This window comes from Camelus bactrianus, chromosome 14, assembly GCF_048773025.1.
Source record: "Camelus bactrianus isolate YW-2024 breed Bactrian camel chromosome 14, ASM4877302v1, whole genome shotgun sequence".
Taxonomy (NCBI): domain Eukaryota; kingdom Metazoa; phylum Chordata; class Mammalia; order Artiodactyla; family Camelidae; genus Camelus; species Camelus bactrianus.
Window position 1 is genome coordinate 5,868,892 of NC_133552.1, and position 13,193 is coordinate 5,882,084.

At 47.2% G+C, this 13,193-nt stretch overlaps 1 protein-coding gene across 1 annotated transcript in view; it reads right to left on the bottom strand.

Moving 5' to 3' along the window:
* KATNAL1 (katanin catalytic subunit A1 like 1) overlaps positions 1-13,193 on the bottom strand; it is a 95,478-nt gene that overhangs the window by 579 nt on the left and 81,706 nt on the right. The window lies entirely within an intron of this gene.

Here is a 13,193-nt window from a genome sequence, read left to right on the forward strand (position 1 = left end):
CTCACGTGGTTGTGAATCTGCCAGTAACTCATTAATGCCAACTAAAACCAGGCAGCCTTATGGTGGAAACAGCAATACTGAGGGGCAAAATGGGTGAGGCGAGAGAAAACCTTATTAGAGGTTCTGGTAAGACAGGTTAGGAAAGCATTTTTTGAAACAGGTCCAAAATTTGGACCACGTGGTCCAAAGTTATCTTATATGCGTGTACACACACCCACACACAAACAGAGCCTATAAACCTATCCGTGTTTGCAAAAGCTGCTTGGCTGCTAAGCCACCAGGACCTTCACTAACCACATGGTCTGGCAGGACTCTTACAGATTAGGTTTGACCATAGTGATTTAAAACCTTATTATTGTCAGATTATTAAATTACTTACTGTGTGACCTTAGGAAAGGTGCCCAACCTTTCTGAGCCTCAGTTTCTTAATCTATAAAATAAATTAAATAATTTCTTTTGCTTCTTAGATTTTTAAGACTGCAGCTATGTATGTGATAAAAAAAACTGTATAAATAGCTATTTATAATGCTTTTAAAATATATTGAAATTAAACTTTTAAAGGAAAGGATGGGGTTTCTGGTTTCTGGTTTCTGGTTCTGTAGGTAAGGAGCTTAGAAGTTGCCTGTCTGCCCTAAAAAGCAAGTAAATGTTGAAAAGACTGAAAAACCAACAACTCTGTAGGACCCAAACAGAAGGAGGGGAGGACACAGGGCAAACCATTGCCCCCAAGACTGGAGAGACAGACAGGCAGGTTCAGGGAGGGCGGCTGCCCAGAGCAGACCTGAGTGGGGATGGTCCTCGGGAACCAGGGCGGGGAGGCAGACCTCAGGGGTGACTGACAAACCCCTCCAGCCTCCGTGCAGACAAATCTGAGTTAAAAACTGCAGGGAGACCCAGGCCTCGGCGGGGCCCACAATCTTGTGAGATTTCTCTCCAGGAGCTCAGCCACATTCCCACAGTAAATACCAGAGCAGAGTCCCCTCCGAGCTTCCAGCAGTGGAAGGGAAAGGAACGATGCTGAAATATTGCCCTTCTCACCAAGACCTTAACAGGTAGCCGGAGCCTGACCTGCTGGGGTGTCTGCAGAGCCTGGCTGACCTGGGGAAGGGAAATTCCCACCTCCAGCCCACTCTAGCCTCCTGTTCTACCTCAAGGGGGAGGAAAAAAAAAAAAAAACAGAAACATTTATGAAGTTCACAGTCCAGAGCCACCAACTCACTTAAACACTGTCACCAAATCTTAGAACCCAAAACACCTCCCCTCCCCGCACAACCCCCCACCACATAACCCAAGGCTCATTTACAGCAGTTCCTTTTACCCAGCCCATCGTGTCTGACTGTTAAAAAATTCACAAGCGAGACCAAAGGCAAAAATCCCAGTTGAAGAGACAGAGCTATCATGAGAACCAGACACAGGAGGCCTGTTGGAATTATCGGACCAGGAATGTAAAACCACTCTGATTCATATGCTAAGGGCCCTGCTGGGTAAAGCAGACAGCACACAGGCACAGATGGGCCATGTAAGCAGAGCGATGGGAATCCTGAGAAATGCTGGAGATAAAAGGCCCTGTAACAGAGATGAAGAATGCTTTGATGGGCTTATGGGCAGACCTCGGTTTATTGCACTTTGCTTTAAGCGCTTCGCAGATACTGCATTTTTTATAAATCGGGGCATAGAAAAGCCTATTGGTGCCATTTCCCCAGCGTTTTCATTATTACTGTATTTATTATAGGGATATGTGGTCAGTGATCTGTGATGTTACTTGGGGATGCCACACGCCACGCCCACATAAACTGGTGAACTTAATCGATAAACGTGTGTTCTGACAGCTCCACCGACAGGACATCTCTCTCCATCTCCTCAGGCCTCCCTGTTCCCTGAGACACAACAATATTGAAATCAGGCCATTCATGACCCTACAACGGCCTGTAAGGGTTCAAGTGAAAGGAAGAGTCACGTGTCTCTCACTTTAAATCAAATGCTAGAAATGATTAAGCTTAGTAAGGAAGACACGTCGAAAGCCGAGTCAGGCCGAAAGCTAAGTGTCTTGAGTCACACAGCCAAGTTGCAAATACAAAGGAAAAGTTCTTGAAGGTAATTAAAAGTGCTCCACCAGTAAACACGTGAATGATGAGAAAGCGAAACAGCCTTATTGCCGATAGGGAGAAAGTCTGAGTGGTCTGGATGGAAGATCAAACCAGCCACAGCATTCCCTTCAGCCAAAATCTAGTCCAGAGCAAGGTTCTAACTCTTCAGGTCAATGAAGAGAGAGGTGAAGAACCTGCAGAAGGAAAGTCTGGAGCTAGCAGAGGTTAGCTCATGAGGTTGAAGGGAAGAAGCTGTCTCCGTAACATCAAAGTGCACGGGGAAGCGACAGGTTCTGAAGCAGAAAATGCAGCAAGCTATGCAGAAGCTCGAGCTCAGGTAATTCATGAAGGTGGCTCCACTTAACAACAGATTTTCAGTGTAGATGAAACAGTCATAGTGGAAAAAGATGCCATCTAGGACTTTCACAGTTAGAGAGAAGTCAACGCCTGGCTTCAAAGCTTCAAAGGACAGGCTGACTCTCGTTAGGGGCTAATGCAGCTGGTGACTTGAAGCTGAGGCCAATGCTAACTACCGTTCCAAAAATCCTACGGTCCTTAAGAATGATGCTTAATCTACTCTGCCTGTGCTCTGCAAATGGAACAACAAAGTCTGGGTGACAGCACAGCTGTTTATAACATGGCTTCCTGAATATTTTAAACCCACTGTTGAGACCTACTATGCAGAAAAGGGGAAAAAAATATTTATTTCAAAATATTACTGCTCCTTGTTGAGTATTGAGAGAAATAAAACACACCAACCTGAAATTCTATACCCTATGAAATTATCCCCCTAAAAGTGAAGGACAAATAAAGACTTCTTCAGACAAACAAACATTCAGGGAATCTGCTGCCAGTATACCTGCCTTGAAACAAATGCCAAAAGAAGTTCTTTACAGAGAATGGAAATAATATGTCAGAAACTCAGATCTACATAAAGAAAGAAAGAACATCAAAGAAGGAATAAGTGAAAGTAAAAAAAAAAAAACCCTAATTTTTATTATTCTTAAAAATAATAGCAACAATGTATTCAGTTATGTATGCTTATGTATTTGATAACCTAGGTGAAATGGATCAATACTTTGAAAAAACACAATCTGTCAAAATGCACACAAGAGGAAATGGAAAACATGAATAGGCCTATATCTAATAAACGAATTGAATCAATAATTAATAACCTCCTAACATGGAAATCACCAGGCCCGGGTGGGTTCACTGGTGAATTATATCAAACATTTAAAGAAGAAATTATACCAATTTCCTACCATCTCTTTCAGAGTTTAGAAACAGAGGCAATACTTACTAATTCATTCTGTGAGGCCAGCGTAATCCTAATACCAAAACCATACAAAGACTTTATAAGAAAACAAAGTTAAAAACCAACATCTTTCATGTATACAGAAGTAAAAATCCATAGCAAAATATTAGCAAATTGAATCCAAAAAAGTATGAAAAGAATTATACACCATGACCAAGTGGGATATATCCCAGCTGGTTCAGCATTCAAAAATCAATTAGTATAGTCCATTACATCAACAGACTGAAAGGGGAAAATCATATGATCATATCAACAGATGCAGAAAAAGCATGTGACAAACCCTAACACCCATTCATGATAAAAACTCTTAGTAAACTAGGAATAGAGGGGAACTTTCTTAACTTGATAAAAACTATCTACAAAAAAACTTAGAGTTAACATTGAACTTAAAGATGAGAAATGTGAAGCTTTTCCTCTAAGATCAGGCACAAGGCGAGAATGGCCCCTCTACCACTCCTTTTCAACATACTGGAAGTCCTTGCTAATGCAATAAGACAAGAAAAGAAAATAAAAAGTACACAGATTGAGACTGAAGACATAAAACTGTCTTCATTCACAGATGACACAATCATCTATGTAAAAAATCTAAAAGAATCAACCAAAAAATCCTGGAACTAAGAAGCAATTATAGTTAGGTTCCAGGATACAAAGTTAATATACAAAAGTTAATTGCTTTCCTATATACCAACAATGAGCAAATGGAATTTGAAATTCAAAACATAATACGATTTACATTAGCAACTAAAAAAAAATACTTAAGAATAAATCTGCCAACATATGTATAAGATCTATATGAGGAAACCCACAATACTCTGATGAATGAAATCAAAGAAATACTAAATAAAGGGGAGGTATTCTGTGTTCACAGATAGGAAGACTCAATATGGTCAAGATGTCAGTTCTTCCCAACCTGATCTGTAGAGTCAGTGTAATCTGGGTCAAAATCTCGCAAGTTATTTTGTGGATACTGACAAACTGAGTCTACAGTTTATGTGGAGAGGCAAAAGACCCCAAATAGCCAATACAATATTGAAATAGAAGTACAGTTAGAGGACTGGTGCTACCTAACTTCAAGGCTTACTATAAAGCTATAGTAGCCAGGACAGTGTGGTACTGGTGAAATGACAGACAAATAGATCCGTGTAACAGAGCGGAGAGCCCAGGACTAGACCACCACACACACAGGTAACTGACGTCCGTCAGAGGAGCAAAGGCAACACAATGAAGCAAACATAGTCTTTCCAAGTAGCACCGGAGCAATCAGACATCCACGTGAAAAGAATCTAGACACGGACTTTATACCCTTGACAAAAATTCACTCAAAATTCATCACAGATCTAAGTGTAAAACACAAACCTGTAAAACTCCTAGAAGGTAACAGAGAAGAAAGCCCAGATGCCCTTGGGTGTGCTGGTGCCTTTTCAGACATAACCCCGCGTACAAGATCCATGAGTTACCTGATATGTTGGGCTTCATCAAAATGAAAAACTTCTGTTCTGTGAAAGACAATATTAGAAGACAAGCCACAGATTGAGAGAAAATATTTACAAAAGACAGTTCTGATAAAGGATTGTTGCCCAAAATACACAAAGAACTCTTAAAACTCAACAATAAGAAAACAACCTGATTTTAAAATGGGGCAAGGACCTTAACAGACATCTCACCAAAGAACATATGCAGATGATGAATCGGCAAATGAAAAATACTCCACATCATATGTCATCAGGGAAACACAAATTGAAACAACAATGAGATGCCACAGTGCACCTATTAGAATGGTTAAAATGGGTGTGGGGTGGCGGTGGGAGGGGGTGGGTGGGTGGGGTGTGGGGTGGCGGTGGGAGGGGGTGGGTGGGTGGGGTGCAGGTGTGGGGGAGTGGGGGGTGGGGCTGGGAGGGGTGGAGGGAGGTGGGAGGGGGCTGGTGCACGGCACTGTGGTGCTGAGTCAAGAGCATGAGGGTGTCCTGGAGGAGTTTAAGCCCAGCCCTAGCCTGTCCCACGCTGCCTTGGGACAATCCGAGCTCACCTGCCCTCACAGAAACAGTCAGAAACAGGCCCAGGTCTCAGTGATGTCGGTCCCCAGCCCAGCCGAGCAGAGGAGCTGACGGAAGTAACAGGACTCGCCCCAGGCCTGGAGCCTCCAAGCTGGGCACTGAGCGTTTACAGGGACGGCTCTGAGCAGGGACATCAGTTCCGGGGGGCCGCAGTGGCTCTGTGGGTCCCGGGCCTTGGGGACACACAGGGGCCTGGACTGTGGCTTCCCGGGAACACGCATTAGCAGAGAGGAAGCTGCTACCTTCTGGGACCTGTGGGCCCCTGGGCCGAGCCTCACCTCTGAGGAGTGCAAGCACCAGAAGGAAGAGGCCAAGCCAGGGCGTGCGCCCCTGCAGCAGAACTGTCGGAATAAAGGGAGCACGAGTTAAGCCGACACGATAAATAAGCTCAGAGGGAAAGGCGTAGAAAAGTCACGTGAACCAGGAAAAGATGTCACCAAACGGCAAGCAGGTGCCGACAGAGCAGGGCTGGGATGCCAAGATCCAAAGGAATTCTCAGCACAGCCGATGCAACTCCGGCCTCTTTGTCGCCTCCCCTGGGTGAGTGAGAGAGGCGATGCGGCTACTGTTAAATCCGTCCCTCCTGTGTGAGAACGATGCCCTTCGCAGACCTCACGCTGCGACCTTCGGTCCTTGCCCACGCACACCAGTGAGCTGCAGCGCTGAGGCGGAGAACGCACGGGGTACAGAGTGTATTTCCAAACAGGGCTCTGACTGTGTTACGCTCCAGCCTGAACACTCTGTTGGCTTTCTGTCACCAACAGAAGGAACTCAGAATGCCATGTAAGGCTCTTTACATCCTGGCCCCAAACCACTGCCCCGCCTCCTGCATTCTCCTCTAAACACCTGGTGATCCAGCAACACGGAAGTCTGTATCCCAAATGGCAAAGCAAAGGGGCTCCTTCTAAGCACTGACTCTGCAGATCTGTGACCGCTGCCTGGGGAAGACCTCTGGGGAGGAGAAGAGGGAGAGATGGCCGTGGTGGATCAGTGTGTCTGCCGGGGGCTCTCAAGGTGGCGAAAGCAGGATGCGCTGTGGATCAATGAGCCTCTGCTTGACAGTCCCCATACACACCGTGGTTTTTCATAACTTCATGCTTAGAAAATGACATTGCAACTGCCTAGAGGGTTCTTTCCCACTCTGCTCACCAGTTAAACTCCTATTCATCCTTCAAGACCCCAGCTCCTTGCCAGGAGCTTTAGCATCTTCCTTTCCACGTGGCCACAGCTGTGATGCCAGGCACATATCACACAGTGCTGGGGGTTTGTGCATGGATTCGCCTCTCCTATCATGAGCGCCTGAAGGGCAGGCACCACGTTTCACTCTCCTCTGCATCCCCTGCGGGACGTGCAGTGCCTCGTACAGATACCATTTAATAAATTCTTGATTCACTCATTAAATACGGGTGTCTAGCGAGCTAATTAATCATAATGGATAATTATACATTACTAGAGGATCTGTCCAGGATGATTCTTTGGAATTCTTGCCTCGAGGGAGGGTAGAATTAGTTTAGTCTGGCTTCTCCTAGAGGCGGGTCAGCATGATTTAATTATAGGCCCTTGTCAGGCCTCCCTCTGAACACCTGCCTCTTCTCTGAGGCTTCCCCTGAAGGGTCTTCAGGTTTCCTTCTTGAGCAGAGGAGCGGGCTTAGCAGTGCTGGCCGGCGCCAAGCAGGGAATGTGTCAGAGGTTAAAGCTGTGGTTTTCAAATCTGTTAGACCCCGAAGATGACCCTGCTCTGTGGAGGGAGGCTTCATGTTCTTTTACAGGTAAGAGACCCGGGGCTGTTTGACCGCCCGGAATGAATGATTTTCAGAATAAAGCTGAGCATCCTTGAGGATCGGGGCTCCACCCAGAGTGAGCCCAGGAGCCCTGGGTGCCCTTTGCCCTCCCCTGGTCACTGCACCCCTCCCCCCATCACTGCACCCCGCTCCCCGGTTCCTGCACCCCTCCCCCATCACTGCACCCCGCTCCCCGGTTCCTGCACCCCTCCCCACACACACCCCTCCCCCCGTCACTGCACCCCTCCCCGCACACACCCCTGTGCTGCTTCGTCTCTGGTCGGGGTGTGTCCTCTACCTGGAATGGGCATCCCGCTCCCGGCCACCTCGCTGTCTACAGGCAAACACCCCTCACTGGTCCTTTAGGACTCGGGTCAGGCATCACCTTCCTGAGGAAGCCTCTCTGATCCACCCCCCCTGCCTCACCCCCCCCCACCGCCAATGCTTGGCCCCAGGAAGGACAGCCCCTCCCTCTTTCCCATCCTACTATCTGAGCTCCGCCCCTACAAGAGTGTTCTCTGTGGGGTTGAGTCTGCAGAGATCCTAGCTGGGAGGCCAGGACAGTTTGGGACAAAGAACCAGAGCCACCATCCTGGGAAATAGCCCCAAGCCAAAGCCTGAGGCACCAGCCCCAGAAGCAGCCCAGACAGGTGGGTGCCGGCGGCACGGCGGGCCGGAAGGTGGGCCGCATGGCCCTGCTGGGCTCTGGCCGTCAAAGGCCCGCAGTGAGCGGACAGGGCTGGCCTCACTGCCGCTTCAGGCCTTACCTGGGACTCTGTCTGCCTCCATGTCAACGAGCAGCTTTGAAGCACCTCTTTCTTCTCTCCTCCGCTAGAGAAAGGAAACTAACTTGGAGCACAAGAATATTGCAAAATAAATGAGGGTTGGGGGAGTGGGTAGAGCTCAGTGGTACAACACATGCTTAGCATGCACAAGGTCCTGGGTTCAATCCCCAGGACCTCCATTAAAGGTGTATGTATATATATATATATATATATATATACACACACACATATATATAAATATTAAAATTTTTTTAAATTCACAAAAAAAATGAGGGTCTTCCTTGCAAGAAATGCAAACCTTGGCAGGGTGTAGAGGCCACCTACAGTTAAGGAAGCAATGACAGCTCAACCCTGAGAGACAAGAGCCTGGGGGCAGGGTGACCAGGAGCCAGGGGGGGCAGGGCGACCAGTAGCCAGCGGCAGCAGAGACAGTGCCCATCAGAACAGCTTTAGGGCTAAGATTCCGATGAGATTCTGTGTCAATTGACAGAGGAGAATCAGAATGAAAGAAAATGGTACTAACTTTTTCTAGGCATTTCTTCTACAGTGGTTCTTCAAGAGTCATCTGCTTCAGGAGTTAATATGAAGTGCAACATTTTTAGGGCAGAGAGCTCTTTTTGAAAATTACAGGCAGAAAAGCATCCAGAGCTCCCTCCCCTTCTCCTAAACCTGCTTTTGATTTTCGCCTTCCCGTCCAGGCTGGGTGGCCAGGCAGGCAAGGCATGACGTGACGACGGGGCTCCTGAAATGACATACTAAGTGGTTCACGGCTGGCTTAGCGTTTAAAGATTCACTTAGCAAAAGAGCAAATGTGTAGCACTTACTGTGTGCTGGGCCCTGTTCTAAACGCTTTATGTGATTTATTTATTTAATCTTCCCGATGCCCCTCTCAGGTAGCCACTGTTGTGATCGCCACTTAATACACAAGGAATCTGAGGCCAAGAAGGTGCCCCTGACTTGCCCTGCATCTCACGGCGAGAGAGGGAGAGCTGGGGTGTGCAGCCAGGCAGCAGCCTGCCTCCAGAATACCCACTTAAAAAAGAAATTTTTTTTAATTGAAGTATAGTCGATTTACAATGTTGTGTTAATTTCTGGTGTACAGCATAGTGATTCATATATATATATACACACATATATATGTATTCATATATATATATGTACTCCTTTTCGTATTCCTTTTCATTATAGGCCATTACGAGGTATTAAATACAGTTCCCTATGACACTAACTACTTTATATAAAATAGATAAACAGTAAGCTCCTCCAGGATGCCCGCTTTTAAAACCTTGCCATCCCACCTCAGCATGAAGGCCACAGAGGGAGGTGGGAGGGCAGAGAGTATGGTCACTCCTATCACGGTGAGGCTACGGGAAGACTAAATTGGATTTGGGGGTGACTCTCGCTGCACGAAGATGGATGAGGACAGGAGTGAGGAGCTGGGGCATCACTGGGGGCGGTTTGCTCAAAGAGGCGATTGCCTGGGTGGGTGATGACCAAGAGCAGCCAGGGGGCCCATGTAGACACGTCCAAGGGAACGTCAAGGGTCAAAACCAGAGATCCGTAAGAAAAGTGAAAGCCAAGATGAATCCTAAAGTCGGGGTGCAGACAAGACCAGAAGTCCCCGAGGGCCGAGGGGCAACACGGACGAGGAACCAGGAGGCTTGGCCCCATGTGGAGAGGCAGCGGGTGGCCCAGCTGGAGTCTCCCGCTGTGTGTGGTTGATGCAGCCATGGGAAGGCCACCAGGTCAGGCTGGGCATGAGGAGGAGGCCGGGGTAGGGGGCATCATGGCAAGATGACCACCGGCGTTTGAAGTCTGACCACCAGCGGTGAAAACGGAACGTAGAGAGATGACCCAGGATGGAGCCATCGGGAGCACGTGGTCAGGAGATGTTTGGACCAGACCTCTGAGTTCTACTGGCCGGGAGGCCGTGACTCCAGGCTTCCCCCTAAAAGGCCCCAAGGAAAATATCCCTTCTGCGGCCACCGTCTCCCTTGCTCTGGCCTCACTCACCAAGGATGCTGATGACAGCAAACCTGCCCCCCCATCACACCTATAAATTTGGGGCCCTAAGCTATAAAGCAGGAGCACAGAATCATTAGCAATGTACCAGTGATCTCATAATGTCACTGTGGAGATTTCCCAAGTAAATAATTTCCTTTCCAACCACCAAGGATCATAATGACAGCACTGAGACAGGTTTCTATTTATTCCTGGCCAGTCTCTCCCAGATTTACGTTCCAATCGTGAGATAGGACCTCTCACTGCATTTCAGTGCATTACTTAATCAAATGGTACGCTGCTTGACCCCGGCATGGCTGAGAGTTGGGATTATTTATGGCTATGGTTTCATGTGTAGGGTCACTGTGGGGCCTGATCTGCATATGCCTCTCAGGAGATCCGGGACGTTATCTGCATGAGAACCCCTAGGTTTTTTGGGAGGGCTTACAAAGAGGCCTGTGGCACAGCTGAGGGGCAGATTCCCCACATTTAGGGACCAGCTACTCCATAGAGACTCAAGTCAAACCTCAAAGGATAGCACTTTGGGAAAGCAAGCCCCCTCCCCGCCACCTCAGGTCTAAAGTGAGTGAGTGAACTCGTGCCCTGCTTCAAAGGGCAACGCGACGGGTACCACCTGCAGCGGCACTGCAAACGGCCACAGTGTCCCCGGTTCCTCCGAGGCCCTTCCTAGAGAAGGGGGCGTCCTTGGGAGCCGGACTGCACTGCAGTGGGGCTTCACTAAGTTCATGGTAAATGCTTCTCAAGCACCTCCTGTGGCAGGTGGGGTGAGAGATCAAGACCAATAGGTTTGACTCCTGCCCTGGAAGGCTCTTCCAGTGCAGTGAGGAAGGGAGGTTTGTGTCATCAAAGCGAAAGCCGTGCTTTATCTCACTGCTCTGTGTCTTCCCGGGGGCTTGAGCCTGCGGTCACGTGTTGTAATAGTCCTCTTTGTCTCTAGTCATTTGCTTTGCTCTGGAGGCTGCTTTACCAGATGTCAGCAGAGCCACTCCTGCTTCCCATTATTATGAACAGCCTGCATGGTACATCTTTTCCATCCTTTTATCCTTTTTTACTTTTACTTTCAACCTACCCGTGTTCTATTTGAAGTGAGTTTCCTGTAAACGGCATATGTTAGATCATTTTTCTTTTATCCATTCAGCCATTTTGGTCTTTTGACTGATGCACTCAGACCATCTACATTATATTTAAGGGAACTGTTGACGTTTCAGGGCTTCCATCTGCCATTTTATTACTCGTTTTCCGTTTGTTTCCTCTAATTCCACCATTTCTCTTTTCTTACCATCCTCTGGGTTACTTGGCATTTTTTACAATTTCATCTTGATATATTTGTAATGTTTTTGAATATTTTGTTTTGCAAAGTTTTCTTAATAGTTGCAATAATATACAGATAGATATTATACATATATAATTTATTGTATATATAACTCGTCACTGTCAACTGGTATCAGTGGTACTGGTACTATTTTGAGTGAAGTATATTTTAATTTTGGTCCCCTTACCTTCCCTATTTTAAAAAGTTAGTTTTCTTAAGTATTTCCTCCAAATATAGTGAACACTACATCAGGTGGTGTTATAATTTTTGCTTCAACTATCAAATTATGTTTTAAGAAACTCATGAGATTTACCTCCATTTTTACCCATTCTGATGTTCTTTTTAAAGTTCCAAGGCTTCTTCTATTATCATTTCCTTTATACCAGAGAACCTTCTTTAGACATGCTAAAAAGACAGGTTGACTAGCAACAAAATCTCTTGGTTTTTCTTTGTCAGTGAATGTCTTTTATTTCCCCTTCAGTATTGAATGATATTTTCAGTGGATATAGAATTTGTGGTTGACAGTTCTTTTCTTCCAATACTTGAAAAATGTTGTGCCACTTCCTTCTGGCTGCCATATTTCCAGATGAGAAATCTGCTGATACTCCATTGTTGTCCCCATATAGGTAATGCCTTGTTTCTCTTTAGCTGCTTTCAAAAATTTTTTCTTTCTTTCTTTTCTTTTCTTTTCTTTTCTTTCTTTTCTTTCTTCCTTCCTTTCTTTCTTCCTTTCTTCCTTTCTTCCTTTTCTTCCTTTCTTCCTTTCTCTTTCTGTCTTTCTTCCTTCCTTCCTTTCTTTCTTTCTTTCTTTAGCTTTTAGAAGCTTATGATGTGCCTTGCCATGGGTGTCACACCATTTGGGTTTACCCCATTTGGATTTCACTCTGCCTCTTGAATCTATAGATTTATAGCCCGACCCCACTGATAACCCTCCCAGAAAAAGCTGGGCACGAACTTTCACTGCCTGTTGTCTCCAGGGATCGGTGTGAGCTCAGCTTCCCTCCAGGGCCCCACCGACACCTGGCAGTGGGGAGGTGGAGGGCTGACTCACACTGCTTTGCTGCTGCGGGGTTGGGCTGAAGTTCAGCTCCTTGTGGGCCTTGCTAACACCAGGGACGTGGAAGCGGTGGGTGAGCACACCAGCGAGGCTCATTCTGCACCCGCCTCACTCTGCCTCTGGATACCAGGTAAGTGTGAGGCTCAACTAAGCCACTGGGCTCCACTGACACTACCCTGGCAGGGAAATTGGAGCACTGCCTGCTTCCACTGAGCAGATGATGGAAGATCCACTCCCCACTTGGTGCACAGATAGCACCCAGTGGGGGGATTAGAGCACCACGTGCTTCCCCCCAGTCAGCGATCAGAGCTCTGCTTAGCCCTGCTGAGCAGGGCAAGGGGGCTGCTGCAGCCTTCTTCCCCGGGCCAGGGGGCTGTGGGATCAGCTCCCCGTCTGGTCCTGCTGAAACGTGGAGGTGTGGGTGTGGTCTTTCCACTGGCGTTTGGATGGAGCAGGGATGTTTTTGGTCTGTGTGGGCCTGCTGGCATCTCCAGGTTGGAAGCTTATGTAGAGCCCTGCCAGGAATGCACAGGACGCAATAAAGAAATCCCAGGACCCACCACTGTGATGATCCTCGAGTCCCGAGGACCCTGGGAAGTCTGCCTTCATCTCTGCCTTTCTTCTCATGCCTCTTTGTTGTGTGATGTCCATGGCCCTTTGGTTGTAAGAGGGAGCAGCTGGGAGGAATACAGCTACTTCCTATTGGCTAGAACTGAGGTCTGATGGTGTCTGGCATGTTTATGAGCAATCAGCTATGCTCCAAGAGACTAGAGTTCCCCT